Source organism: Pelophylax lessonae (assembly GCF_965119305.1).
Source record: "Pelophylax lessonae genome assembly, chromosome: 1".
NCBI lineage: Eukaryota > Metazoa > Chordata > Amphibia > Anura > Ranidae > Pelophylax > Pelophylax lessonae.
Window position 1 is genome coordinate 124,897,084 of NC_138768.1, and position 27,006 is coordinate 124,924,089.

General features: G+C 42.4%; 1 protein-coding gene across 1 annotated transcript in view; it reads left to right on the forward strand.

Moving 5' to 3' along the window:
- Nucleotides 1–27,006, forward strand: part of LHFPL2 (LHFPL tetraspan subfamily member 2) — a 206,386-nt gene that overhangs the window by 86,769 nt on the left and 92,611 nt on the right. The window contains exon 2 of the mRNA XM_082242506.1: nt 18,151–18,223. The gene's annotated coding sequence lies outside the window, so the exon portion shown is untranslated. The remainder of the gene's footprint in view (nt 1–18,150; nt 18,224–27,006) is intronic.

A 27,006-nucleotide genomic window follows, 5' to 3' on the forward strand; every position in this document is an offset into this window, starting at 1 on the left:
GGGTACCTGTCACTGCCTGTTGCTGTCACAAGGATGCTTACATTCCTTGTGACAGCATTACAAGTGATTAAAAATGCAATAGTGTAAAAGTAAAAAAAATAAAATGTATAAAGTGCCCCCGTCCTCGCATGCTTACATGCAACCGGGAGCATGCATGTCTGTCCCACATGCATGCAAACAGCGATAATCCCACATGTGATGTATCATCACGAATTTCAGATCATGGGAAGTAATTCTAGCACCAGACATTCTCTAAATCTAAAGTGGTAAACTGTAAAGGCTTCTAAGCATCGCCTATGGATAGTAAAATTTACATTGTTTATTGCCAATGCACGGGCATGCACAATTTTAACCACTTAAGCCCCGGAGGATTTGGCTGCTAAAGGTCCAGACCCCTTTTTTCAACTTGGCACTTCGTGACTTTAACTGATAATTGCGCGGTCATGCAATGCAGTACCTAAACGAAATTTACGTCCTTTTTTTCCCACAAACAGAGCTTTCTTTTGGTGGTATTTGATCACCTCTGCGCTTTTTATTTTTTGCGATATTAATAAAAAAAGAGCGAAAATTTTGCAAAAAAATGACATTTTCAACTTTGTCTTTTAAAAAATATCCAATATACTCAATTTATGTCATTTTTTTTGGCCAAAATATATTTAGCTACATGTCTTTGACAAAAAAAAAATCAATGAGCGTATTTTTATTGGTTTGCGCAAAAGTTATAGCGTCTACAAACTATGGTGTAAATACTGAAATTTACGAAGCTTTAATTTCTGACTGCCTATCTCATTTCATGAAGTGCTAAAATGGCGGGGCAGTACAAAACCCCCCCAAACTACCACTTTTTGGAAAGTAGACATCCTAAGAAATGTTCTGAGGGGCATGTTGAGCTCATTGAATATTTTATTTTTTTGTCACAGGTGTTTGAAAAATGACAAAAATAATTTTTTTTTTTTTTTTTTACACAAAGTTGTCATTGAAATGATATATTGCTCACACATGCCATGGGTATATGTGTAATTACACCCCAAAATATATTCTGCTGCTTCTCCTGAGTACAGGGATACCACATATGTGAGACTTTTTGGGAGCGTAGCTGTGTACGGGAGCCGGAAAACAAATCACCACCATCAGAATTTCAAAGGGCGTACATTTTTCATTGCATTTTCTCACTACCTATAACGGTTTTGGAGGCCCTGAAATGTCAAGATACCACAAAACCCCCCCAAATGACCCCATTTTGGAAAGTAGACACCCCAAGCTGTTTGCTGAGAGGCATGGTGAGTCCATGGAATATTTTATATTTTGCCACAAGTTTCGGGAAAATTACAATTTTTTTTTTTAATTTTTTTTTTTTACACAACGTTGTCACTAAAAGATAAATTTCTCACACATGCCATGGGTATATGTGGAATGACACCCCAAAATACATTCTGCCACTTCTCCTGAGTATGGGGATGCCCCATGTGTGAGACTTTTTGGGAGCCTAGCTGTGTACAGGACCGCGAAAACCAATCAACACTCTCAGGTTTTCTAATGGCGTAAATTGTTCATGTCACCTCTGCACTACCTGTCGCAGTTTCGGAGGCCCTAAAATTCCAAAATAGCACAAAACCCCCCCAAATGACCCCATTTTGCAAAGTAGACACCCCAAGCTATTTGCTGAGAGGCATGGTGAGTCCATGGAATATTTTATATTTTGCCACAAGTTCCGGGAAATATATATATATATATATATATATATATATATATATATATATTTTTTTTTTTTACACAAAGTTGTCAGTAAATGATATATTGCTCACACATGCCATGGGTATATGTGAAATGACACCCCAAAATACATTCTGCTGCTTCTCCTGAGTACAAGGATACCCCATGTGTAAGACTTTTTTGCAGTCTAGCCGCGTACAGCACCCGGAAAACCAATCTGCACCTTCTGGCTTTCTAAGGGCGTAAATTGTTGATCTCACTCCTTACTACCTATCACACTTTTGAAGTCCATAAAAGGCCAAGATGGCACAAAACCCCCCCCAAATGACCCCATTTTGCAAAGTAGACACTCCAATCTATTTGCTGAGAGGCATGGTGAGTATTTTGCAGCTCTCATTTTTTTTGGAAAATGAAGAAAATACAGGAAAATGCATTTTTTTTCCTCTTTTTTCAATTTCCAAAACTTTGTGACAAAAAGTGAGATCTGCAAAACACTCAACATGCCTCTCTGCAAATAGCTCAGGGTGTCTACTTTCCAAAATGGGGTCATTTGGGGGGGTTTTGTGCTATCTTGGAATTTTAGGGCCTCCGAAACTGTGATAGGTAGTCAGGAGTGAAATCAACAATTTACGCCCTTGGAAAGCCTGAAAGTGGAGGTTGGTTTTCGGGGTCCTGTACTCGGCTAGACTGCAAAAAAGTCTCACACATGGGGTATCCCTGTACTCAGGAGAAGCAGCAGAATGTATATTGGGGTGTCATTTCACATATACCCGTGGCATGTGTGAGCAATATATCATTTACTGACAGCTTTGTGTAAAAAAAAAAAAAAAAATATATATATATATATATTTCCCGGAACTTGTGGTAAAATATAAAATATTCCATGGACTCACCATGCCTCTCAGCAAACAGCTTGGGGTGTCTACTTTCCAAAATGGGGTCATTTGGGGGGGTTTTGTGCTATCTTAGAATTTTAGGGCCTCCGAAACTGTGATAGGTAGTCAGGAGTGAAATCAACAATTTACGCCCTTGGAAAGCCTGAAAGTGGAGGTTGGATTTCGGGGTCCTGTACTCGGCTAGACTGCAAAAAAGTCTCACACATGGGGTATCCCTGTACTCAGGAGAAGCAGCAGAATGTATTTTGGGGTGTCATTTCACATATACCCGTGGCATGTGTGAGCAATATATCATTTACTGACAGCTTTGTGTAAAAAAAAAAAAATATATATATATATATATATATATATATATATATATATATATTTCCCGGAACTTGTGGTAAAATATAAAATATTCCATGGACTCACCATGCCTCTCAGCAAACAGCTTGGGGTGTCTACTTTCCAAAATGGGGTCATTTGGGGGGGTTTTGTGCTATCTTAGAATTTTAGGGCCTCCGAAACTGTGATAGGTAGTCAGGAGTGAAATCAACAATTTACGCCCTTGGAAAGCCTGAAAGTGGAGGTTGGATTTCGGGGTCCTGTACTCGGCTAGACTGCAAAAAAGTCTCACACATGGGGTATCCCTGTACTCAGGAGAAGCAGCAGAATGTATATTGGGGTGTCATTTCACATATACCCATGGCATGTGTGAGCAATATATCATTTACTGACAGCTTTTTGTAAAAAAAAAAAAAAATATATATATATATTTCCCGGAACTTGTGGCAAAATATAAAATATTCCATGGACTCACCATGCCTCTCAGCAAACAGCTTGGGGTGTCTACTTTCCAAAATGGGGTCATTTGGGGGGGTTTTGTGCTATCTTGGAATTTTAGGGCCTCCGAAACTGTGATAGGTAGTCAGGAGTGAAATCAACAATTTACGCCTTTGGAAAGCCTGAAAGTGGGGACTGGTTTTCGGGGACCTGTACTCGGCTAGACTGCAAAAAAGTTTCACACATGGGGTATCCCTGTACTCAGGATAAGCAGCAGAATGTATTTTGGGGTGTCATTTCACATATACACATGGCATGTGTGAGCAATATATCATTTAGTGACAACTTTCTGTAAAAAAACAACAAAAAAAAAAGAAATAATAATTTTCCCGACACTTGTAGCAAAATATAAAATATTCCATGGACTCACCATGCCTCTCAGCAAATAGCTTTGGGTGTCTACTTTTCAAAAAGGGGTCATTTGGGGGGTGTTTGAACAGTCCCGGCATTTTACGCTCAATCTTAGCCACACATCACCCACTCTTCTAACCACTTGAAAACCAAGCCTTTTCTGTGCCTTTTTGTTTACATGAAAAAATATTTTTTTTTTACTAGAAAATTACTTTGAACCCCCAAACATTATATATTTCTTTAAAGCAGAGGCCCTATAGAATAAAATGGTGGATGTTGCAATTTTTTTTGTCACACGGTATTTGCGCACAGATTTTCCAAACGCAATTTTTGCGAAAAAAATACATTTTTTTTAAATTTATTGCACAAATACACTATATAATTCCAATTTGTTTGGTAAAATTTAAAAGATGATCTTATGCCGAGTTCATAGACACCTGACATGACATGCTTTAAAAATTGCGCACACCTGCGCAGCGGCAAAAACGTACGTACATTTTTAAAAACCTTTAAAAGTCTCTACAGGTTACCACTTTAGACTTACAGAGGAGGTCTACTGCAAGAATTACTGCACTCGATCTGGCGATCGCGGCGATACCTCACATGCATGCTGAAATTGCGGTTTACATATGACACTAGACCAACGCGTGCGTGTGCCATTGCGCGCAAGCACGGGGGAAAGGGGGCGGAGCTCGATTTTTTTTTTTTTTTTTTTTTTTGCTCTTTTATGTTATTTTGACATCTTTCCTTTAATTTTTTTTTTTTTTTAAATCATTTTTATTGCTATCACAGTGAATTTAGATATCCCCTATGATAGCAATCGGTAATGACAGGTACTCTTTTTTTTAAAAATTGGGGTCTTTTATACTCTAGAACTCTCCTCTGACCTTAATGCTTCTGACCACGCCAAAATTGGTGTGATAAAATACTTTCCCAATTTCCCAATGGCCCTGTTTATTTCTGGCGAAAAAGAAGTCATGAAATGCTCGTAGCCTCCGGCATCTTAGGCCATAGAGATGATTGGAGCCATTCTAATCTTCAATTAGCTCTATGGTTAGATAACTGAACCACCGGCTGCACTCTCGGGTTAACCGGTGGGACAGGAGAGCCCGAGAAAAACCACGGAAGGCTGCGGAAGGCGGCGGTGGGGGGGGGGAGGCCCCTCCCACTGCATGTAAAAGCAGTCTAGCGGCCAATTACCTGCTAGGATTGCTTTTACATGTAAGCCGACCGCTGGCTGTAAAAAACGATACCAAGATGATGCCTAAATCTGCAGGCATCATCCTGGTATAACCACTCAAAGTCCAGCAACGTACCAGTACATTGCTAGTCCTTGTTTGGCATATAGGTTTTTTTTTTTTTCATGCAGCCTGTGGGCTGAACGGAAAAAAAGAGAACCTATCAGAAATCAGCACAAGAATAATGCGTAGTATTACTCATCATTAACCGCCCAAACAACCACCCACTGAATTTAATGATGGGTATACACGGCACTATCCACGTATACCAAAATAGGATTTTAACTGCAGTGCTGAAATCAGAAAATCACCACAGCTGCTATCAGCAAAGGTATCCATATATGCTGAGCGCAAACGCTGTTTGTGTCAGAATATATAAAATCAATGCGTGGTAGCCGACGAGGGACCTGCAAGAGAAACAGGTCACAAAAGAATGAAAAAACAAAGTACATTAAAAAAAGTACATTAGGAAGAGTAGGACATATAAAATGACTGACAACAACAAAAGTTTTTGGATTCTCATCATTAACCGCCCAAACAACCACCCACTGAATTTAATGATGGGTATACACGGCGCTATCCACGTATACCAAAATAGGATTTTAACTGCAGTGCTGAAATCAGAAAATCACCACAGCTGCTATCAGCAAAGGTATCCATATATGCTGAGCGCAAACACTGTTTGTGTCAGAATATATAAAATCAATGCGTGGTAGCCGACAAGTACCTGCAAGAGAAACAGGTCACAAAAGAATGAAAAAACAAAGTACATTAAAAAAAAGTACATTAGGAAGAGTAGGACATATAAAATGACTGACAACAACAAAAGTTTTTGGATTCTCATCATTAACCGCCCAAACAGCCACCCACTGAATTTAATGATGGGTATACACGGCGCTATCCACGTATACCAAAATAGGATTTTAACTGCAGTGCTGAAATCAGAAAATCACCACAGCTGCTATCAGCAAAGGTATCCATATATGCTGAGCGCAAACACTGTTTGTGTCAGAATATATAAAATCAATGCGTGGTAGCCGACGAGTACCTGCAGGAGAAACAGGTCACAAAAGAATGAAAAAACAAACAAAGGACATTTAAATGTACAGTAAGAAGAGTAGAAGGACATATAAAATGACTGACACAACAACAGTTTTTGGATCCTTTTATTTTTCTTTCTAACGGTTTCTTCATGTCTTGATTTGGGAGGGACTGCGATCTTCTGCGATCTTCTCTTCCAGCTTGGGTCTCTCAAAATGTCGATGGACATCCAACATCCTTCGAGACCCTGTGTTTGTGTGCCCTACACTGTGTCGTGCTGTACCCTACACTAAAACTCCACTAGTGTATGGTAGCGCTCAAAACATTCCCCGATGCAGAGACCAGGTTGGTCAGGACATTTGGGACAATAATAACGGGTGTCACGCCTAAATCCGCGCCTGCTACAGACACGACATCTTCTTTGGGGCCATCTTTGGGTAGGGGTACTCGGGAGGGCATAAGGAAAATGCCTCTCATGCAGCCGGCTCACTGCATCTGGAAGGGGAAGTTGGGCAGGCATGCCTCCTGGGTACAGGTAGGCAAGGATGATCTCTTCCTGGAATTCCCGGAAAGATCCAGTTCGTCCTGACGCCTTGTATAGGACAAAGGCGTTCAGCATCGCCAATTGGAATAAATAAACAGACACTTTTTTGTACCAGCGTCTGGCTTTACGGGCAACTAAATACGGCGCCAAAATCTGGTCGTTAAGGTCCACCCCTCCCATGTTAAGGTTATATTCGTGGACACAGAGGGGTTTCTCCACAACGCCAGTTGCCGTAGTGATTTGGATTGTCGTGTCTGCGTGAAGGGAGGACAGAACATAAACATCCCGTGTATCCTTCCACTTCACCGCAAGCAATTTGTCCGTTTTCAAGCAGGCTCTCGCCCCCCGACTAAGACGGGAATCTACAAGCCGTTGGGGGAAGCCCCGGCGATTATGTCGCACGGTGCCACATGCGCCAATTTGTAATTCGAGCAGGTGACTAAATAGTGGCACGCTTGTATAAAAGTTGTCCACGTACAAATGGTACCCCTTTCCGGATAAGGGTGACACCAAGTCCCAAACGATCTTACCGCTGCTCCCTATGTAGTCTGGGCAGTTGGGGGGCTCCACACAGCTATCTTTTCCCTCATAGACCCGGAAACTAACTGTATAGCCTGTGGCCCTGTCACACAATTTATACAGTTTGACCCCGTATCTGGCACGCTTGCTGGGGAGGTACTGTTTCATAGCAAGGCGGCCAGTAAATTTAATCAGGGACTCGTCAACGCAGACAACTTGTTCGGGGGTAAACAAGGCTGCAAACCGCTGATTGAAGTGGTCTATGAGGGGCCGAATTTTGTGGAGCCGATCGTATGCAGGGTCTCCCCGAGGACGACAGATTTCATTGTCGCTGAAATGCATAAATCGCAGAATTTGCTCATATCTCGCCCTGGACATGGAGGCAGAGTACATGCGCATATGGTGAAGTGGGCTAGTGGACCAATATAGCCGCAATTCACTCTGTTTAGTTATGCCCATGTGGAGGGAAAGGCCCAGAAAGATCTTAAATTCGGAAACCGTTAAAGGTTTCCAGCCGAATTGTCTGGCAAGGGGCGAATTTGGGTTGGCGGCGATAAATTGTTGAGCATATAAATTTGATTGATCCACAATAGATCTGAAAAGATCTTCCGTGAAGAACAGCTCATAAAAGTTCAGGGGCGTAAAACCAGCTGTCTCCACGTGGATTCCAGGTTGGGCGGTGAATGGGGGAAGTACTGGCGCTGTAGTATCAGTGGGTTGCCAATTAGGAAATGCCAGCGCATCAGGGAGGGCACTATGGGCTCTACGGGCCTGTCTTCGAATACGCGGTGGCTGCAGGCCACTACTTGTGCTAGCCACCGCACCAGCTTCAACTGCACTTAGGGGACTCGCCACGTCACCAGGTCTTACTGCAGTGCTGGTTGTACTAGGTCCAGGGTGTACTAGGCCGCTGGCGCTTGCCAGGTCGCCAGAAGGATGAGCGGCACTAGTACCCACACTCTGCTCCATACGAGCACCCTGCGATTCCTGCATCTCAACAACACCAGAATGGGGTCGGGTACGCCTGGGTCTAACAGGGACCCATCTGTCGTCGGAGCTATCTGTCAGGGAGCCGCTGCTGTCATTTGGTTCGTATACTGACCCTGATTCTGCCGGTGAGGCTTCCCCATCGCTCTCACCTGGCATGGTCATTATACTGTAAATAGCTTCATCACTGTACGAACGTTTAGACATTTTGGTAACTAAATTTACCCGTACAGTGATGCGACTCACAGGTAATAAAAGCACCTGGTTGTCGAAGACTATTTCAAGCGCTACCAAAAAAACTGCTAATGCTAGCAGGGATCAGGCCTGACTCTGCTAACACAGCGGTTTTGTGTCTTGTGTTTTTTTGTAAGTGACAGTAATCTGTTGATTACTACACTTACCTGGGTGAAAGGGTTAAACGCAGGTGCTGGCAGGAATCAGTGCTGATCGTGCAAACACCGCGTTTTGGGAACCCTAAACTATGGGGGCGCTAGTATAGCTCTGATCAGATCAGATATTGATCTGTTCAAACACTATACTAGAAATGGAAGTGTAGGTGCGTGCGTGTGTGTGTGGCAATCAAGGGGTTATTTCTAAACTATGCGCTGGGGATCTGGGGGGGGTGGCGGGGACCCTAAACCTCCTTTGGGAAAGAAACTAGCTAGCTAGCACAACCTCAAGTCACAATGACACCAATACAAAATACAGTAAAAACAGTATATTATGTGTGTATTAGTGCTAATGTGACAGAGGGTGTAGGGGTTAACGGGATGTGATCAGGGGGGGATCAGGGGTTTAAATCTTTATTGGAAGGGGCTGGCGGGTATCCTAAGGATAAAAGGAACGGTGGCAAGCGCTAAACCTGGTCACAAGTCACACTTATACAGGTATATAGAAAATGCTATATACTGTATACAGTGTGCGTTGTGGCAGGGGGTGTAGGGGTGATCAGGGGGGGATCAGGGGATTAAATCTTTATTGGGCGGGTGGCGGGGACCCTAAACCTGCTTGGGACACAAACTTAGTCGCCTGCGCTAATTCTGATCACAATCACACTAATACAAAAATACAAAAACACAGTATATTACGTTTGTATTAGTGCTGATGTGACAGAGGGTGTAGGGGTTAACTAGCGGTGATCAGGAGGGGATCAGGGGGGATCAGGGGCTCAAATCTTTATTAGGGGGGGGTGGCGGGTAATTCAAGTGGAAAAAGGGGGGTCGCAAGCGCTAGACCTGACCACAAATCACACTTATACGGGTATATAGCAAAATGCTATATACTGTATACGGTGTGTGTTATGGCAGGGGGTGTAGGGGTGATCAGGGGGGGGTCAGGGGCTTAAATCTTTATTGGGCGGGTGGCGGGGACCCTAAACCTTCTTGGGACAGAAACTTAGTCGCCTGCGCTAATTCTGATCACAATGACACTAATACAAAAATACAATAACACCGTATATTGCGTTTGTATTAGTGCTGATGTGACAGAGGGTGTAGGGGTTAACGGCGGTGATCGGGGGGGTTCAGGGGGGATCAGTGGGTTAAATCTTTATTAGGGGGGGGTGGGGGGTAATTTGAGTGGAAAAGGGGGGGTCGCAAGGGCTACACCTGTTCACAAATCACACTTATACAGGTATATAGGTATATGCTATATGCTGTATATAGTGTGTGTTGTGTCAGGTGCTGTAGGGGTTAATTGGGGGGGCGATCGGGGGTGAAATGTGCCTATCTAGCTGTGTGTGATGTGCTTGGTGCAATTACTCACAGTAAGATGTGCTCTCCTCTCACGCTGGATCCGAAAAGACCGTTGGGAGGGGAGGGCACATCTCCTCTAAGCCTGTGTTTACATTTCACAGGCTTAGAGGGAGATCTGATTGGGCAGGACCGATCAACAGGTCCAGACCAAAAATGATTGGCCTGGACCTGATGACTGATCGGTTCTGAACCCAATCGAGTCATCGGCGGCGGCGGCGGGGCGCGGGAGCGCGCACAGGGCCGGCAAAAAGTGCTGACGTAGGCCTACGTCAGTTTGCCTGGCCGGGGCTGAGCGCCGACGTAGATCGTCGTGCGCCGGTCGTTAAGTGGTTAAAGTGGCTGTGGTGGGGCAAATTTAGATGGGGGGGGGTGCCTGTTTTAGTCTTGCCTGGGGCAGCACAAAACCAAAATACACCACTGCTATCACAGCCAAACATCTTTCTGATAATGAGAGAACAGCCCCGTTTGTCAATGAAGTTTTCCTTTCATAGCAAATGACCAAGCTGCTTTTATTTTTTGAATCTTGAATCCATATTAAAATGAATGTCCAATTCATTCCTCACATTGGCATTCCGTTTTGGAGTGGCTTTGATTCTTTTGTCAGTCAGGTTACTGTCATGCGTCAGCAGTTTGAATTGCCTGTTTGTGCAATGTTAAAAGAGCATGACTAACATTCTTGTGATTTTTCATTACAATATACATTACCTCAAAAGAGTTAGCATGGTCTGTTGAGTTCAGGTTTCTGCTTTCCGTACCTTTCTGTTGGTTATGTGTATCTGTGGGTGAAGATAAAGGAAATGTTTGAAGAAAGATGAGGAAGACAAAATGTCTTAATAAATGTAAATAGGATGGGGCTGCGGCAGATGTGATCAGAGGGCCGTGTAGCTATTCACAAGAAGATACATAAACGTTTACTACAAAGGATCATAAAGTGCTGCAAGGAGACTTGACACAGCTTGATATTACACATTTCTGAATTAAAGCCGAATTATACTTCCCTTTCAGTGATGTGACACCCACTGACCCCCCCGGCACTGACATCTTTCCCTTGTTGTCTTCATGGTTTGGTTGTCTTCCAGGATATTTGGCCATTTTGATTGACTGCGCCAACATCTTTGCCAAGTCCTCTTTTGGGTTTGGATCTTTGGCCATCTTGATTTGCTGTGCCGGAATAACATAGCTTTAGCGCATGCATTGAAGTTCATTCACCCCTGAATATGCCAGAATTGTACATTGTGGATAGGCAGATAACATTTTATTGCACAAGGGTACATAGTACTGTACATCTCTTCTGCAATAAAAATGTATTTTTTAAAATTTTTATTGGTTTGGTAAAGTTTGTAAGGTTCACCTTTAACAGGAAGAAGTTGACCTTTCACAGGAGGCAGATTCCTTTGCAATCAAAAGGGGATTTGTGAGCTGCTTTCTTGCCGCTTTGACCAGAGCGGGCAAATGACACATCCATGTCTGCTCAGTATCTGCGGAGCGGACTCAGGCAGAGCCTTCTCTGCTGTATGGACTGCCAAAGGTAAATGGACTCCGCTGTCTGTTTTCTACACCCAGCTTCCTCCAATCTGCTCTGCCTAACCAGAAGAGGACAGAGGCCTCTCCTGTGTTTTTTTTGTGTTGTGTTTTTTTTAATGTGGGTCTGATCAGACCCGGAGGTAGTTGGGTGTAAATGGACACATGTCGAACACCCGCCTGTCCATGGAGATTAATGAACCTTTTGATCAGGCCCACCTGAAAAACTGACAAGCGGACCCGACCGGTAACGCCCATCTGAAAAGAGCCCAAAAGTGGCCTTTTCTCAACATTTGTGATGAGCTGGATATGTATGAGATTTATTTTGGGTACTAAAGTTCAATACTTGAAATTTCCTAAAACCTGAACATCTGCACAGTTTTGTAAATGCTCCTCTTCTGTACTGAAATTGCTTGCTCTGATTTCACTGCATGATGTTCTTTAGAAGCCGTAGAAATTCGATGGAATCCTCCTGTTTTCCTGGCTGGAGGATGTCCAGCATCATCCAGTTCTTTAAATCATTGAGGCCTCAGTCCCACATGTGGGCATTACCTAGGGTGGTCTACATGCAAATGCTGCTTGCTTAGAATCACTCAATCCTCCAGACTGACATCCACTCATCAAGACATTTTGACATTTGCATTACTCTACCAAGGAGCCGGCCCCCCATTTCGTCATGGCTGAGGGCTCTTGAAAGGAGTGCTGGATATGGGTTCTGTGATGTTTTTAGGAAGCTATGTACAGCACTCGTCTGGCCCCTTCCAATAGCCATGATCTGCCTGCATTGCATACAGAGAATTAGTGATGCCTTTTGCTTAAAGTAAGGTATGCAAATTTAAACCAAATGGTTTCAAAATGTCATTAGCTTGGTAATAAGGGGGGAAAAAAGAGGAATCCGCAAAGGCAAAATATAAGCAGAATTAACTTCAGCTTTAATAGCCACAATTAGCATACAGTACCCCAATGGCAGACATATTCACTGTGAGGCCAGGTTCACTCATATGCGATTTTGAAATCCGCATCCAATTCGAATAGCAGGAGAGTGTGACTGGCTCTCAATGGAGCCGGTTCACACAGCTCCGGGGCGGCCGCGCTCTTCATTTGGAAAGTGTCCTGTGCTTCTTTAGTTCCGAATCCGGTGTGAATTGTGAGTGATTATTTGATAATCCTTGGTTCATAATAATTATTTTAAACTCTGGGTGCCAGCCACATGTCTCTACTCTTATCAATTTCTTGCTGGTCTTTAACTAGCTTTTGCTGATCTTTAAAATAGCATAATATGCTGACTTTTGTGATATTTGTATATTATGCTGACATTGCAATATGTGTACATTTCTTTAGCTAAGCAAATTCAAGCTTCCTCTTTACTGTCTATATAATGAATCTGTTAACTGCAAAAACAGCATTAAAAAGGAACAGAACTGAGTGAGTCTGCGTGTGTCACTTATAAGTGATAGCTAGCACTCTACGAGTTACCTTTTATACAACCGATAAGGTTTTCTAGAACAGCCACCAAAAGGACCCTATTTAAAAAAAGTTTTGGGGCCCTATTGAACTACTTGCTTACACACGAACACAGTTTTGCTATGCATAGATAAGACGGTTAGAAAGCTAGATAGATAATTTATAGATGAAGAGTGACCTTTGCAATACCCAGAACTCTTCCATTGTACATAATGTACAACAGCAGATACTCGCTTCCAGTTCCATTCCAAATGTCATGTGGAACAGCAGTATTCTGCATGTCTCCGTGCCAATCAAGCACGTACAGGAGAAGAGGTTTCTGCTACCTAAAATCACAAATCAATTGCAAATCATGAAGGATGCCTCCTGCTCCTCACCTGCCTTTGCAGCAAGCAATGTCCAGACCTATGTAACAGTGGGAGTTGGCACAGCCCACCCACATCCAAGATAAGCGGGCCCCTAATTCCAACAGGCCCCTTGTGAAGCTCACTAAGCCCAAATAGCTTGTCCACTCCAACTTTCTCAATGTTTTGGGACATGTCCTAAACTCTGCTTTTCGCAATGGTTGTCTTTTAGCAGAATGAGGGCTCACTAATAATAGAGGTGATGATGGCAAACTGTAAAAGGCTGGTCATGGATAGCGAGTATCTTTATGTTCTTGGTAGCATCAATCTAATGCTGGACCAAAGACTTGCATTTCATCTTTCCTTTGCTACAATATTTCCTTGTGGGTAGAAATCTCCTCCGTGTTAATGCTGAAGAATTGCCCCGTTGTGAAGACCTGAGTGAACCTTTTGTCTCAAGGTTCAAAATGGGTGCCGTCTGTTTTTCTGATTCTTTTTATTGCTGTTTGTGCCCCTATTTGGGTGATTTATCCTCTCTAGTTACCCTGTTAATCATTAGCATTGAAAGTAAAAAAAAATCCATATTTTGGGTTGTTATCACAAAAGTAATAGAGGGGAAATGGGGACACTAGTTCTGGTGGCCTGTGGGTCCCCAGGGGATTCCCTTAATTTACATTGATTTCTTCTTGTTTTGGATATGTAACCGGAAGTGAAGGTAAATCTCCCCAATGGAGCACAGGTGGAAAAAAATAAACCAACAGGGGTTATTACTCTGTTACTCTATCCAAAATGAAAAAAAAAGTTTTGCCTATAGTTCTAATTTCAATTTGTTTGATATTTTTCCAGCTTTGTTTTCTAGTTTGAATACCGGTAACTAGATGGACCTGCCAGGAGCGGTAGATTCATTAGCAGGGTTTCCAGAATTTGTCTGCAGAAAGATTTCTTGTTGGATAAACTATTTACTGAATGTTACATTTCCTTGAAATCTAATAACCTAATAATGGGTGTTTCCTCGCACACAATTTCTGACGTGCTGTCAGAGAGGAAATCTCTTTTCCATGCAAAGTATATCCTTGCTCTGTAACTGAACCTTTTTAATGAGATGATTGTAAATGCCATAACATTTCCTGTAATCGCAGGATTAACTAGGTATGGCTCCAGTGTTATACGTGGCAGATCTGCCTTCTTGTCATAGGTCATTGTCCTAAAGCAGTAGTTTTGATGGGTTTTCAAGTTACTACGTTCCATTTGGTAGATTGGTAAATATGATTTATGTAATATGGTCTGAATCCCTCAAATTAACACTAAAATATCAGAATTGCTCCTTATTTAAAAACTTAATTTGGCTAAAACCTGTTTGTTTTGGATGGATTCCAATGGTTAGTCACCTATATTAGATTAGGATGAGCTAGCCTCAATATACAGCGCTAGTATAGGTCATGTGCAGGTAGGCAAGAAAGGCTCAAAGGAAGCTTAACTCCAGTCCTGTCACGTGATCTCCCCTGTAACAGCTGTAGGTGAGTGGAGAGAGTGCATGAGTGGCTGGTAATGCCTGGGAGTGGTGATATGGAGGAGTGGAAGAGGACTCCAGTGGCAACCTGTGAAGCTCTGGTGAACTCCATGCCCAAGAGGGTTAAGGCAGTGCTGGAAAATAATGTTGGCCACACTAAATATTGACACTTTGGGCCCAGTTTGGACCATTTAACTTAGGGGTGTACTCACTTTTGTTGCCAGTGGTTTAGACCTTAATGGCTGTGTTGAGTTAATTTGAAGGGACAGCAAATTTACACGGTTATACAAGCTGTACACTCACTACTTGACATTGTAGCAAAGTGTAATTTTTTCAGTGTTGTCACATGAAAACATATAATAAAATATATTTACAAAAACATGAGGGGTGCACTCACTTGTGAGATACTGTACATCTTTTTTACACAGGTTAGTTGGCATAGGTGTTAGGAGGAGGGGGGGGGGGCGACTTTTAAGATTAGTTAGGTATAGCCTGAAATTTCTCTTTAAATGTTGATGGAACTTTAAGTAGATATGTAGCAGTAAGGTTTTTTCACTGACCATCTTCACCCCTCCTTTTTGGTCATATAAGTATGGGTCTGTGGAAGTCTGAGCAGGGATTTGGGTCTGCATTAGATTTAAAGCGGAGTTCCGGCCTGAAAAAAAATGTTTTAGATAAAAATACCCCCAGGATAGTCGGGCCTAGTGCATTTCAGAATGGATAGCCTCTGAACTGTCTCAGGTTGCACTTACCTTTTAGAAGAAATACCTACCTTGAAAATTTCTTGTCCAGCGATGCCATCTCCGGTGTGGGCAGCTGAAGCCAGGGCGTCCTCTTCTGTCCCAGAATGCCCCACTCGTCAGTTCCGGCGCAGGCGCCCAGAAGCTGTTTAGCAGGGAATGATGCGCCTGCGCTGGAACTGACAAGCGGGGCCGGTGCAGGCGCATGACTCCTGGGAGCGATAACGTTCAGCTCCTAGGAGTCAACGCAAGCAGGAAGTGACGGCGGGCTGTGGCCGCAGCGGGTGGAAGAAGTAAGGTAAGTATATTTTCTTTCAAAACAAGGTAAGTGAATAGAAAAAAAAAATTTAATTATCCAATTGTTTTGCAATTAATTTAGAGCAAGCGGACAGTGAAAACATTTTTTTCACAGTGGAACTCTGCTTTAAGCTAGGTTTCTAATAGAGGAATAAACTTATTGGAACATAACAATGGCATCTGGTATCTGTTGGGAGCTTCTTTCTAGCCACTATGACCATTATAAAGCAAACCAATCCTGTAAAATAATATATATGTATGTATTGGGTATATGTATATATAATACACACACACACATACACAGTGCCTTGCGAAGTATTTGGCCCCCTTGAACTTTGCGACCTTTTGCCACATTTTAGGCTTCAAACATAAAGATATAAAACTGTAATTTTTTGTGAAGAATCAACAAGTGGGACACAATCATGAAGTGGAACAACATTTATTGGATATTTCAAACTTTGTTAACAAATAAAAAACTGAAAAATTGGGCGTGCAAAATTATTCAGCCCCTTTACTTTCAGTGCAGCAAACTCTCTCCAGAAGTTCAGTGAGGATCTCTGAATGATCCAATGTTGACCTTAATGACTAATGATGATAAATAGAATCCACCTGTGTGTAATCAAGTCTCCGTGTAAATGCACCTGCACTGTGATAGTCTCAGAGGTCTGTTTAAAGCGCAGAGAGCATCATGAAGAACAAGGAACACACCAGGCAGGTCCGAGATACTGTTGTGGAGAAGTTTAAAGCCGGATTTGGATACAAAAAGATTTCCCAAGCTTTAAAGATCCCAAGGAGCACTGTGCAAGCGATATTGAAATTGAAGGAGTATCAGACTGCTTCTGAATATTAGCAGAAACTGGAAAGCTGTAACTCACTGGATACAATGATGCAAAGTTATCACTAATAGCACTGAAGATGGAACCATTCAGTGCGAGTCTCCAGGGCTGGAATAAAGGATATATTCACCATTGCAGGCACATGTACAGAGTCTGACACTGGGATTGGCCCTGGATCAAATGGCCGAGTGAATCACTCCAGGAATAGAGGTGGTGGGGGTCGATGCAGAGCCTGTAGGGCATGCACACAAAAAGAGAAGCACTAAAAATGAAGGTACCTCACAGGAATCATAGTGGAGGGATCAGCAAATGTATGGTAGATCAGTACCGAAAAACTTCAGTCCATGGCATCTCCAAATAGCTCAAACATTAAAGGCTGACATTCAATCTCGACCTCTCATGCTCCAGGCTGACAAGAGCTCAGGTGAGACACAGCAGACAGCTGGTGTGACGTCAATGCATTTCGCTGACCAATCAGCTTTGTCAGGACGGATGCAGGATCAACAGGTGCAGCAGGCAGAGACAGAATCCGAGGTGGAGCCAGGGGTCAGGACAGGTAGCAGACAGGAATGGTCTGAAGCAAGCCGGGTCAAGATCAGAGGTCAAATGCAGGAACCAGGAATGCAGGAACTTACACAAAACACTGTAGACCAAACCACAATTAACCAGTGCTGAAGCTCCATTTTTAAATGGGCTGTTTTGCGCCAGCCTTGGTGACAGATGCCAGTGTTTGTCCACATCTGTTTGGCTCGTTCTTGGCATGCGCATATGTGTGCGCTTGAAAAAGCAGCATCTGTACTATGGCGAAGCCTTTCCTGACAGCGTCATACCGTTTTATCGAAAAGTTAAAAACGTTTAAAAACGACTTGCATTACAATATTGCTCGCATCACACAAGCATTGAGTGCATACAGTAATGTATAGCGGTCCCGGCATTCGGCAACCACCTGCGTTCGGAATTGTGTAGACGGAGTGACGCCAGCAAACGTTTTGTCACACTGACATCCTCAAGAGCATGAACATTTGGGAAATTTTATGAGAAATTAGAACTCACTGAAAAAGTTGTTTGGGATAGTAGTGAAACATCTTCCAAGTTACAGAAGAAGTTCAGTTGAACAACTACTATTAGAAGTGATACTCCTAGTCAGCCATAAAATTGGCATATGCCCCATCCCCACCAGATAATGAGACTTTGGCCTAGGAGAGGTTAAAGTATAGAAATACTTGCCTTCTTCCTCGGTGTCCTCCATTATTGCAATTTGAGCAGGTCCATGATATCCTTGTATACAGTGCAGCACTGCTGGTCCTGCATTGTATTTGATGAAGTTGGAAAGGGGATGTCCAAGCCGTCCTACAGGGGGAGGAGTGTTTTTTAAATCTCCTCTAGACTGAATTAACATGTAAACCCTTGCTAATTGGGGTAAAGAGGAAAGAATGAGATATGCTTATTTTTCTTTTTTTCTTAATGACCTTTTGGAGTTCAGCTTTAATAATGTGTGTAAAATGTGTTTCAGATACTGCACGTTCTTTGGTAGTAATACATTTATTATTATTATTATTATGCTGTTTTTCAGGAATGACGTGTTCTCATGAGAAGAATCCTTCTTTCTAAGGAACTCTACGAGAAGGTTCTCAGTGATGTAGAAGGTAAGTGAAATATGTTACAGCACTTTCTTCAGTGATTTGAACTATTGTGCAACAGTTAGGCCTTTTATAGCTTGTTAATTAGGTAATAAACACCATTTCAAACCACTCATCCTAAGTGTTTGCCTCAGGAGCTGCATGCTGAGTAAACTTGCTATGTCTTGCTTTGGCCTGGCTGTGAGTAAACACTTACTTTGTGGGTAATGACAGGGACTAATACATCCACACTACAGTTTAATTCAAACAATGTCCAGGAACTGCCCTCACTGCTCTTCCTTTTTAATGTACTGGGAACAGCTCCAATAGAGTCATCCCAGGGGTACCCAGATGACATGCCAGGCCACCTTTGCCAATACCTCTGTGGTTGAAAGTGCTATGGCTGTGTTCCAGGAAGCTTCCTGGTAAGCATACTATTGGGTTACCACAAAAATATAGTTAGCAGAAGGGTTAAGATTTTCAATGTAGCCTTGACTAAGCATATTAGTAATGTAGCCTTGACTAAGCATATTAGTTGGCAACAGCCTGCCCATTATCCAATCTGATATAATAGTTGTACAATTATTCCCTTATTATCTATCTGCTTTATTAATCATTTTATTGAATAAATACATCTCTATCATATATTTACTAAAAAAAAAATATTTTTACCAGTAGACCAAAATTCAATGTGTAGTGTGTGTTTGGATGTATTTTTTGTGTAAAAGTAGCTATTGCTTAAAAACTGAAGAGGCTGATGTATGCATTATAATACTCATACTCAGGCTAGTCTAATGCTCATGCAGTCTTTAGATATGCTAGTTCTTGGCAACCTCAGCATGATAAGACCAGGAGAGATGGCACAGCCCCATAGTTCCGTGTGCTTTAGTAACTCAACTACTTCCTGGAAGGCTTCTTATTTATAGAATTCAGCCCATGAAATGACTGCCTCTGTTTATATAGGAGACAGGTACTCGACAAATTGTACTCTAACCTGCAGTGAATGAAAGGACGTAATAAACTGGAGTCTTCTGCCTGTTTATGGTAATATGGTACTCCGTTTTTTTTGAAAAGTTACATGGTCTTAAAAAAAATTAAAGTGTGTGCAAATAAATTATATATTATAATTACAAAAGTGATTACACCCCCTCACATTTTTGTAAATATTTTATTATATCTTTTCATGTGACAACACTAAAGAAATTACACTTTGCTACTATGTAAAGTAGTGAGTATACAGCTTGTATAACAGTGTAAATTTGCTGTCCCCTCAAAATAACTCAACACATAGCCATTATTGTCTGACAAAAGTGAGTACACCCCTAAGTGAAAATGTCATAATTGGACCCAGTTAGCAATTTTCCCTCCCCAGTGTCATGTGACTCGTTAATGTTACAAGGTCTCAGGTGTGAATGGGGAGCAGGTGTGTTACATTTGGTGTTATCGCACACACACTCTCATTCTGGTTACTGGAGTTCAACATGGCACCTCATGGCAAAGAACTCTCTGAGGATCTGAAAAAAAGAATTGTTGCTCTACATAAAGATGGCCTAGGCTATAAGAAGATTGCCAAGACCCTGAAACTGAGCTGCAACACTGTGGTCAAGACCATACAGTGGTTTAACAGGACAGGTTCCTCTCCGAACAGGCCTCGCCATGGTCGACCAAAGGAGTTGAGTGCACGTGCTCCGCGTCATATCCAGAGGTTGTCTTTGGGAAATAGACGTATGAGTGCTGCCAGCATTGCTGCAGAGGTTAAAGGGGTAGGGGGTCAGCCTGTCAGTGCTCAGACCATACGCTGCACACTGCATTAAATTGGTCTGCATGGCTGTCGGCCCAGAGGGAAGCCTCTTCTAAAGATGATGCACAAGAAAGCCCCCAAACTGTTTGCTGAAGACAAGGAGACTAAGGTCATGGATTAAAGGAACCATGTCCTGTTTTATCCGTGGTCTTGGAGCCTTCAGTAATTGTCAGAACAAATTGTTCAAACTGTATAACATGCAGCTAAAGCTAAGCTCTCCATTACGCTCTTGGACAGATGAGCCCCTGCCAGACTGAACTAAAAAAGAAAAAACCTGATACTGTCTGGTCAGTCCTAAACTAACATGCAGGTCAGTGACTTTTTCTCAGTTGTTGTTGAGCACCACAGTTTGTTCACTGACCTACTTCCAAACATGCTGATAAAAAAAACTTCTTACCTAAACCTGAAAAATGTTTTTCATATTAAAATAGTAGCTCAGATTTATGCTTCATAATACTGATTTATGCTTGGCCCTGTTGGCCGGTTACCATGACCTCTCTGCGTGCACCTAAACGCCCTGTATTTGCTCCTGATTTCATTTCAAAGCTGAAGTCTTCACAACCACATACATGGTTTCTAAGTACTGCTAAAAGCTAGACTGTTTAATTTCTCTGTTAAAGCTGGTCATACACTTGTAACTTTTCTTACAAACATTCAAAAGAAAATTCTCATCACACATTCAATTACTTAAAAAAAAAAGTTTGCTTTCAACATTCAATTTTGGAATGAATAGACTTTCCCGAATGAAAACCACATTCACTGTTAAGATATTTGTTCATTCAAGAAAACAATTCCATCCTGCGTCTTTAAGGTTTCTCATCTCTATGGTGAAGAACTAATGTCGGTTTGTCCCCAAGAACCATGTAATTTCAAGTTAATTTGACCCCTCTAACATTCTACTAGTGCAGGGGTCTCCAAAATTTAAAGAAAGGGCAAGGTATTTGTCTATCAGACAAACCAAGGGGAGCTGGACTGTCCCCATTCTGGTGGTGTTGGGAGGTATAGTGCCCCATTTTTGTCGTCAGTGGAAGAAATTCTGCTCCATCGTTGGTGTCAGTAGAAGGAATAGTGCCCCATTGTTGGCGTCAATGGCAGGAATAATGCCCCATTGTTGGTGTCAGTAGCAGGAATAATGCCTCATGGGCAGTGGCGGTTCTACATTAAATTGCTCCCCGGGCAAGACTCCCTCCCGGCGCCCCCCCCCCCCCAAAAAAAAAAATAACATGACAACATAACAATAAATGCAGGGTGCCACAGCATTGCCCCCTTTCAATGTAGAGTGCCACAGCATTGCCCCCTTTCAATGTAGAGTGCCACAGCATTGCCCCCTTTCAATGTAGAGTGCCACTGCATTGCCCCCTTTCAATGTAGAGTGCCACAGCATTGCCCCCTTTCAATGCAGAGCGCCAGAGTTCCCCCCGCGAGACCCGTCCGTGCAATTACCTCACTTCTGTTCAGTTCAGTCCCCGGATTCCACCGTCTCCTCGGCCAATGGTGTGGGGTTTGCCTTTCTGCCAATCAGGAATCAGGAATCGGGAGGACCCGATCCCTGATTGGCCAGGAGGAGGATCAGTGTGACAATAGCGAATTTTCATTCGCTATTGTCACACAATGGGCGGGCTCGGGGGGAGCAATGCTCTGCGCCTCGGCTCGGCTGCCACAGTGAAATTATTCAAAGTTCCTCGGGCGGCCCAGTACCATTTGATCCACGGACCGGTACCGGGGGTTGGGGAACACTGTCATGCCGCCCCCCGCGTGTCATGAAAAAATGCTGCCCCGTTCGCCCATGCCTAAAACCACCACTGCTCATGGGCAGGATAAAGGCTAACAAAAGGCCGCAGTTTGGAGACCACTGTACTAGTGCATGGCCAGTCAAACAGTTCTTTACTGTGGTTACAATGTATGGCTGTTATGCAAGATATCTCCTACAAGATTCCCGTGGTGACAGTAATATCGTACTCTGCAATTTCTATCTTCCCGCTGACCATTTTAGCTATCTAGCTGTCCTTGATTTTTATACCCTTTGGACCACTGACCTGGAACAACCATGCAACCATGAAAATCAAACATGAGTTATTTTGATCTTCATGCTTGTTCAGGGTTAGTTCCTCAGAAGTGTTTGAAACCATTGCATCCGCATGGCAGCTAGCTTTAGAAGAAGTAAGCAATTGCAGCTTCCATTTTTCTCCTACTACAGATTTCCTTTTAGAGTGTAAGGCTCCATTCACACCTGGGCGTTTTCAGCTCCAAAAACGCTCAAAAGAAACGATTCCAAAACGCCCAACAAGTAAAACCCCATTCATTTAAATGGCCCCTGTTCACATGCAAAACGTCTGTAGCTGAAAAAAGTACATGAGCTTATTTTTGGGCTGATTACCAGCGTTTTTGATAGATGTCAATGAAAAACGCCTGAAAAAATTGCGGTAAAAATCGCGGTAAAATACCCTACGCTCAAGTGTGAATGCAGCCTAAATAGTGTACAGTCTAATACTTCAGACAGGGTTACGTAGGGTTCAGAATCAGACCAAAAAAAGCATCCTCTGTGACAGACAGTACAAATCATTGAAGGCCGACACATCAAAGCCCCTTTGCTGCAAACAAGAGAAGAAGCCTACTAGGTGGGATTGATGTGTGAGCAGAATTTTTCCTGACCTGATAATAACCACAGAGCAATATGATAGCTTTGTTTGTCCAGTCGGACATGGAGCCGCTGGTAATGTGTTTTGGCCGCAGTCGCTGAGGGGGATTTTCTCAGGGCGACCCTTTGTCTCATCATTTTTTTTTTTCCCCTTTTGCCTGGTAGGATGTGATTGAGAACACAGTGTCTTGTTTTTCTGGCTCATATTCGGATGTGTATAGAAGCTCTAAAATTCTTTATTTTTTTTACAAACTATAGCTGAATGGAACATTACACGTTTCTAACAAATGTAAAGAAAGGAATGGCCAGACTGCTTAGCCCTCACGTCCTATAACCAGCAAAAGGGACCTAGTTAATGTCCTGGTCATTGTATATGTTCACAAGACTGCGGGTGCCTCTTCAAAACGTAATATTACAAAGAGAGCCGATGAATACACAATGGAATAAAGGGTGTTGCATTTTTGGCCAGTGGCTTTATGGTGAGGACAGTGCCCATTGCCTTCAAAAGTTGACTGTAGCAGCAGTTCAAACAATCTGAAAGGACATCCAGTTCTCTTGCTTGTAATTTTAACAATCTGATTTGTCTGCAGCACAGCAGCCTGTAGAGCTGTTTTCTTGAATCCCAGCCCTGCACTTTCTTCTCCATCTGCTATTAAAATGGTGAGCTAGGTTGTGTGTGCCAAATGACTGCCAGCATCTAAGAATTCCTCCCAAGCTGACCAAGTGGTTTTCTGGCAGTCCTTTGGGGTATTCACTAAGGTGACTAGATTTCTAAAATGAAATCCGGGGACATTTTTTTTTTTTTTTTTTTACAAATAGTAAGCATATTTTCCTTAAATTATATTTGCAGTGTATGTGTTTATGGAATGATATAGATATATATATATATATATATATATATATATATATATATATATATAACGTGTATGTATATGTGTGTCTATATATATCTATCTATCTATATATATATATATATATATATATATATATATATATTATAGTAGGTGAGGTTGAATAAAGACAATAGTCCATCCAGTTCAACCTGTATAGGTGTGTGTGACTGTAATCATCTCACATAGCCCTGAATGTTCTGATCCTTGAGATGTACGTCTAAGAGTCTTTTGATAGCCACCATACTTCCCGCAGAAACCACCTCTTGTGGTAGAGAATTCCACAATCTTGTAGCCCTAACCGTAAACCCCCCACGTTGCCTGAGGTTAAAACACTTCTCCTCTAATCGCATTGTATGCCCTCGAGTTCTCATGCAATCCCTTCGACTGTTTTTCTATGCCGAGATCCCCATTGAGATATTTATAAATTGCTATCATGTCCCCCCTCAGGCGTCTGTTCTCCAGGGAGAATAAATCAAGCGATTGCAAATGCTCTTCATAATTAAGGTCCTCCAATCCCCTAATCAGTTTAGTTGCCCTTCTCTGGACTCTCTCCAGCTCCAACACCTCCCTCCTGAGGACCGGCGACCAGAACTGGACAGAATACTCCAGATGCGGTCGGACCTGAGTTTTATAAAGTGGAAGAATTATAGTCTTATCTCTGGAATACATCCCTTTCTTTATGCATGCTAATATTCTGCTGGCTTTGGCAGCTGCCGCTTGACATTGCATGCTGTTGCCTAATCTATCATCTACCAAGACTCCCAGATCTTTCTCCATTTTTGATTCCCCAAGGGTTCCCCCCCTAAAGTGTATTGTGTTTTTATGTTTTTAGTCCCCAAGTGCAAAACCTTACACTTCTCCACATTAAACCTCATTTGCCATGTCGTTGCCCACTCTGTAATTTTGTCCAGGTCATTCTGTAGGATATCTGCTTCATGCTGTGTAGTTATTTCCCTTTGCCAATTTTGTGTCATCTGCAAAAACTGATAACGAACTACTGATCCCGTCCTCAATGCTGTTTATGAATAAATTGAACAAGGTTGGTCCCAGGACTGAGCCTTGGGGGACCCTGCTTACTACCTCAGACCAGTCTGAGTATGCGCTGTTTATTACCACCCTAATAATGTGTGTGTGTGTGTGTGTGTGTGTGTGTGTGTGTGTGTGTGTGTGTGTTATTTCTCACATTCCGTCCATGAGCTTAAAAAAAAAAAATTACTGCTTATATTTTTTTTTTTTTTTTTTGGGATAGGACTTGGTCCGGGCACAGTGTCCTCAATCCGGGGATGTCAGGTCACCCTAGTTTACACACTATATTACCAAAAGTATTGGGATGCCTGCCTTTACATGAACTTTAATGGCCCCCTAGTCTTAGTCCGTAGCGTTCAGTATTGAGTTAGCCCACCCTTTGCAGCTATAACAGCTTCAACTCTTCTGGGAAGGCTGACCACAAGGTTTAGGAGTGTGTCTATGGGAATGTTTGACCATTCTTTCAAAGGCGCATTTATGAGGTCAGGCACTGATGTACGAGAAGTCCTGGCTCGCAGTCTCTGCTCTTATTCATCCCAAAGGTGTTCTAGCGGGTTGAGGTCAGAACTCTGTGCAGGCCAGTCAAGTTCCTCCACCCCAAACCCGCTCATCCCTGCCTTTATGGACCTTGCTTTGTGCACTGGTACGCAGTCATGTTGGAACAGGAAGGGTCAACTCCAAACTCTTCCCACATTTGGACCAGTGCACAAAGCACTGGTAAAGACATGGATGAGTGAGTTTGGGGTGGATAAACTTAACTGGCCTCACCTCAACCCAATACAACATCTTTGGAATGAATAAGAGCAGAGACTGAGAGCCATGACTTCTAGTCCAACATCAGTGCCTGACCTCACAAATGCGCTTCAGGAAGAATGGTCAAACATTCCCATAGACGCACTCCTAAACCTTGTAGGCAGCCTTCCCCAAAAAGTTGAAGCTGTTATAGCTACAAAGGGTGGCCAACTTAATATTGAACCCTAAAGACTAAAGCTGGATACACACTATACAACTTTTGTTGTGCAATTTCCTTTAAATTTACCTTCAACTATGTAGTGCAAGGGCCTGCCTGATTGCATACAAATTGAAAGTGTTTAAGATTTAACCTCCATATTATATGGTTTTGGTAAATCTAAAGGAAAACCTCTAAAGATAATTGTATAGTGTGTATCCAGCATAAGACTCGGATGCCATTAAAGTTCATGTGTGTAAAGGCGGGCGTACCAATACTTTTGGTAATATAGTGTATCTTGATGTAACTGGGTAGACTTTGTATATGCACTTCTATGGTCTGGTTTTTATATAAATTGTTTTTTATATGCAATATTGGACTGATGTCCTTTTTACTCTGTATTTTAAATATTGGTATTTTGCCTTTTATATTCATTGCCCATATTCTGCCTATAAATTCCTTGATGGGGTTTTTGCACAATTGTGCTCATATTCTTCCTCATCTGGTGATTGAGTCAATGAGAGATTGACAATTATTAAAAAAAGGGCACTGTGGCTTTTTGGTGCAATCATTCTAACATGGGGAAAATTCTCTCAGAAGGGAAGTACAAAAGAATGGCCTTACCATTGTGCCTCTGCCCCTTCATTGACTGCAACAGGTCTTAGACCAGCTGTATTGCCTTAGTCATATACAGTATATATCAGGGGTGTCCACCCTGCAGCCCAAGACCGCTTATAATGTGGCTTTAAACAAAATCGTATACTTAAAAATGTTGAATTTTTTTTTTTTTTTTTTGTGAAAATACATTTGCAAAAAAATGTATGGCATCAGTTTTCGGCAGCACCTATATTTGTGTGAAACTATTTTCAATGATGAAGCACACGAAGGGGAAAATTGGAACCAAAATATCTGATGGGCACCTTGAGAATTTACTAAGAAGTGCTACTACATCCATCCAATCAGATACTTCTATAATAAAAATATTACAACAAAATTAAGTTTTATTACTCCGATAGGTACATTAGATCAATGATTAACTACTCTTCTTCCATTGTGGCCCAGGAAGGTCATATACTTAAAATGGAGTTCAGCTTTCAACAGTAATTAGTAGGTTTTCTAAAAGCAAACCTATCAGGAGGTTAAAAAAAAAAAAAAAAAAAAAAAACCTGCTGTTGGGTATAAAGGCACTTGCATGCAGTGGCATCCAAGTCCAAGGGATTGCTAAAGTTTTTTTGACCTACCTTCAGGCTGGGTTCACACATATGCGATGCAGGAACTCGCACGATTCCTGTGCAGGTTCCCGCATCGCATGTCTCTCACAGGCAATTCACACTGCCCTATGTAAACTGATGCGGGTGTCAACACAAAGTTAATGACACCCCCAAATCGGTTCGCAGATCGCAGTGCGTACTGTGAAATGGTGTAGGAATTGGATCGCATAGGTGCACACACCCATGCAATCTGATTCCAGTGTGGACAAAAAAGAGGGTGCTGCACCATTTT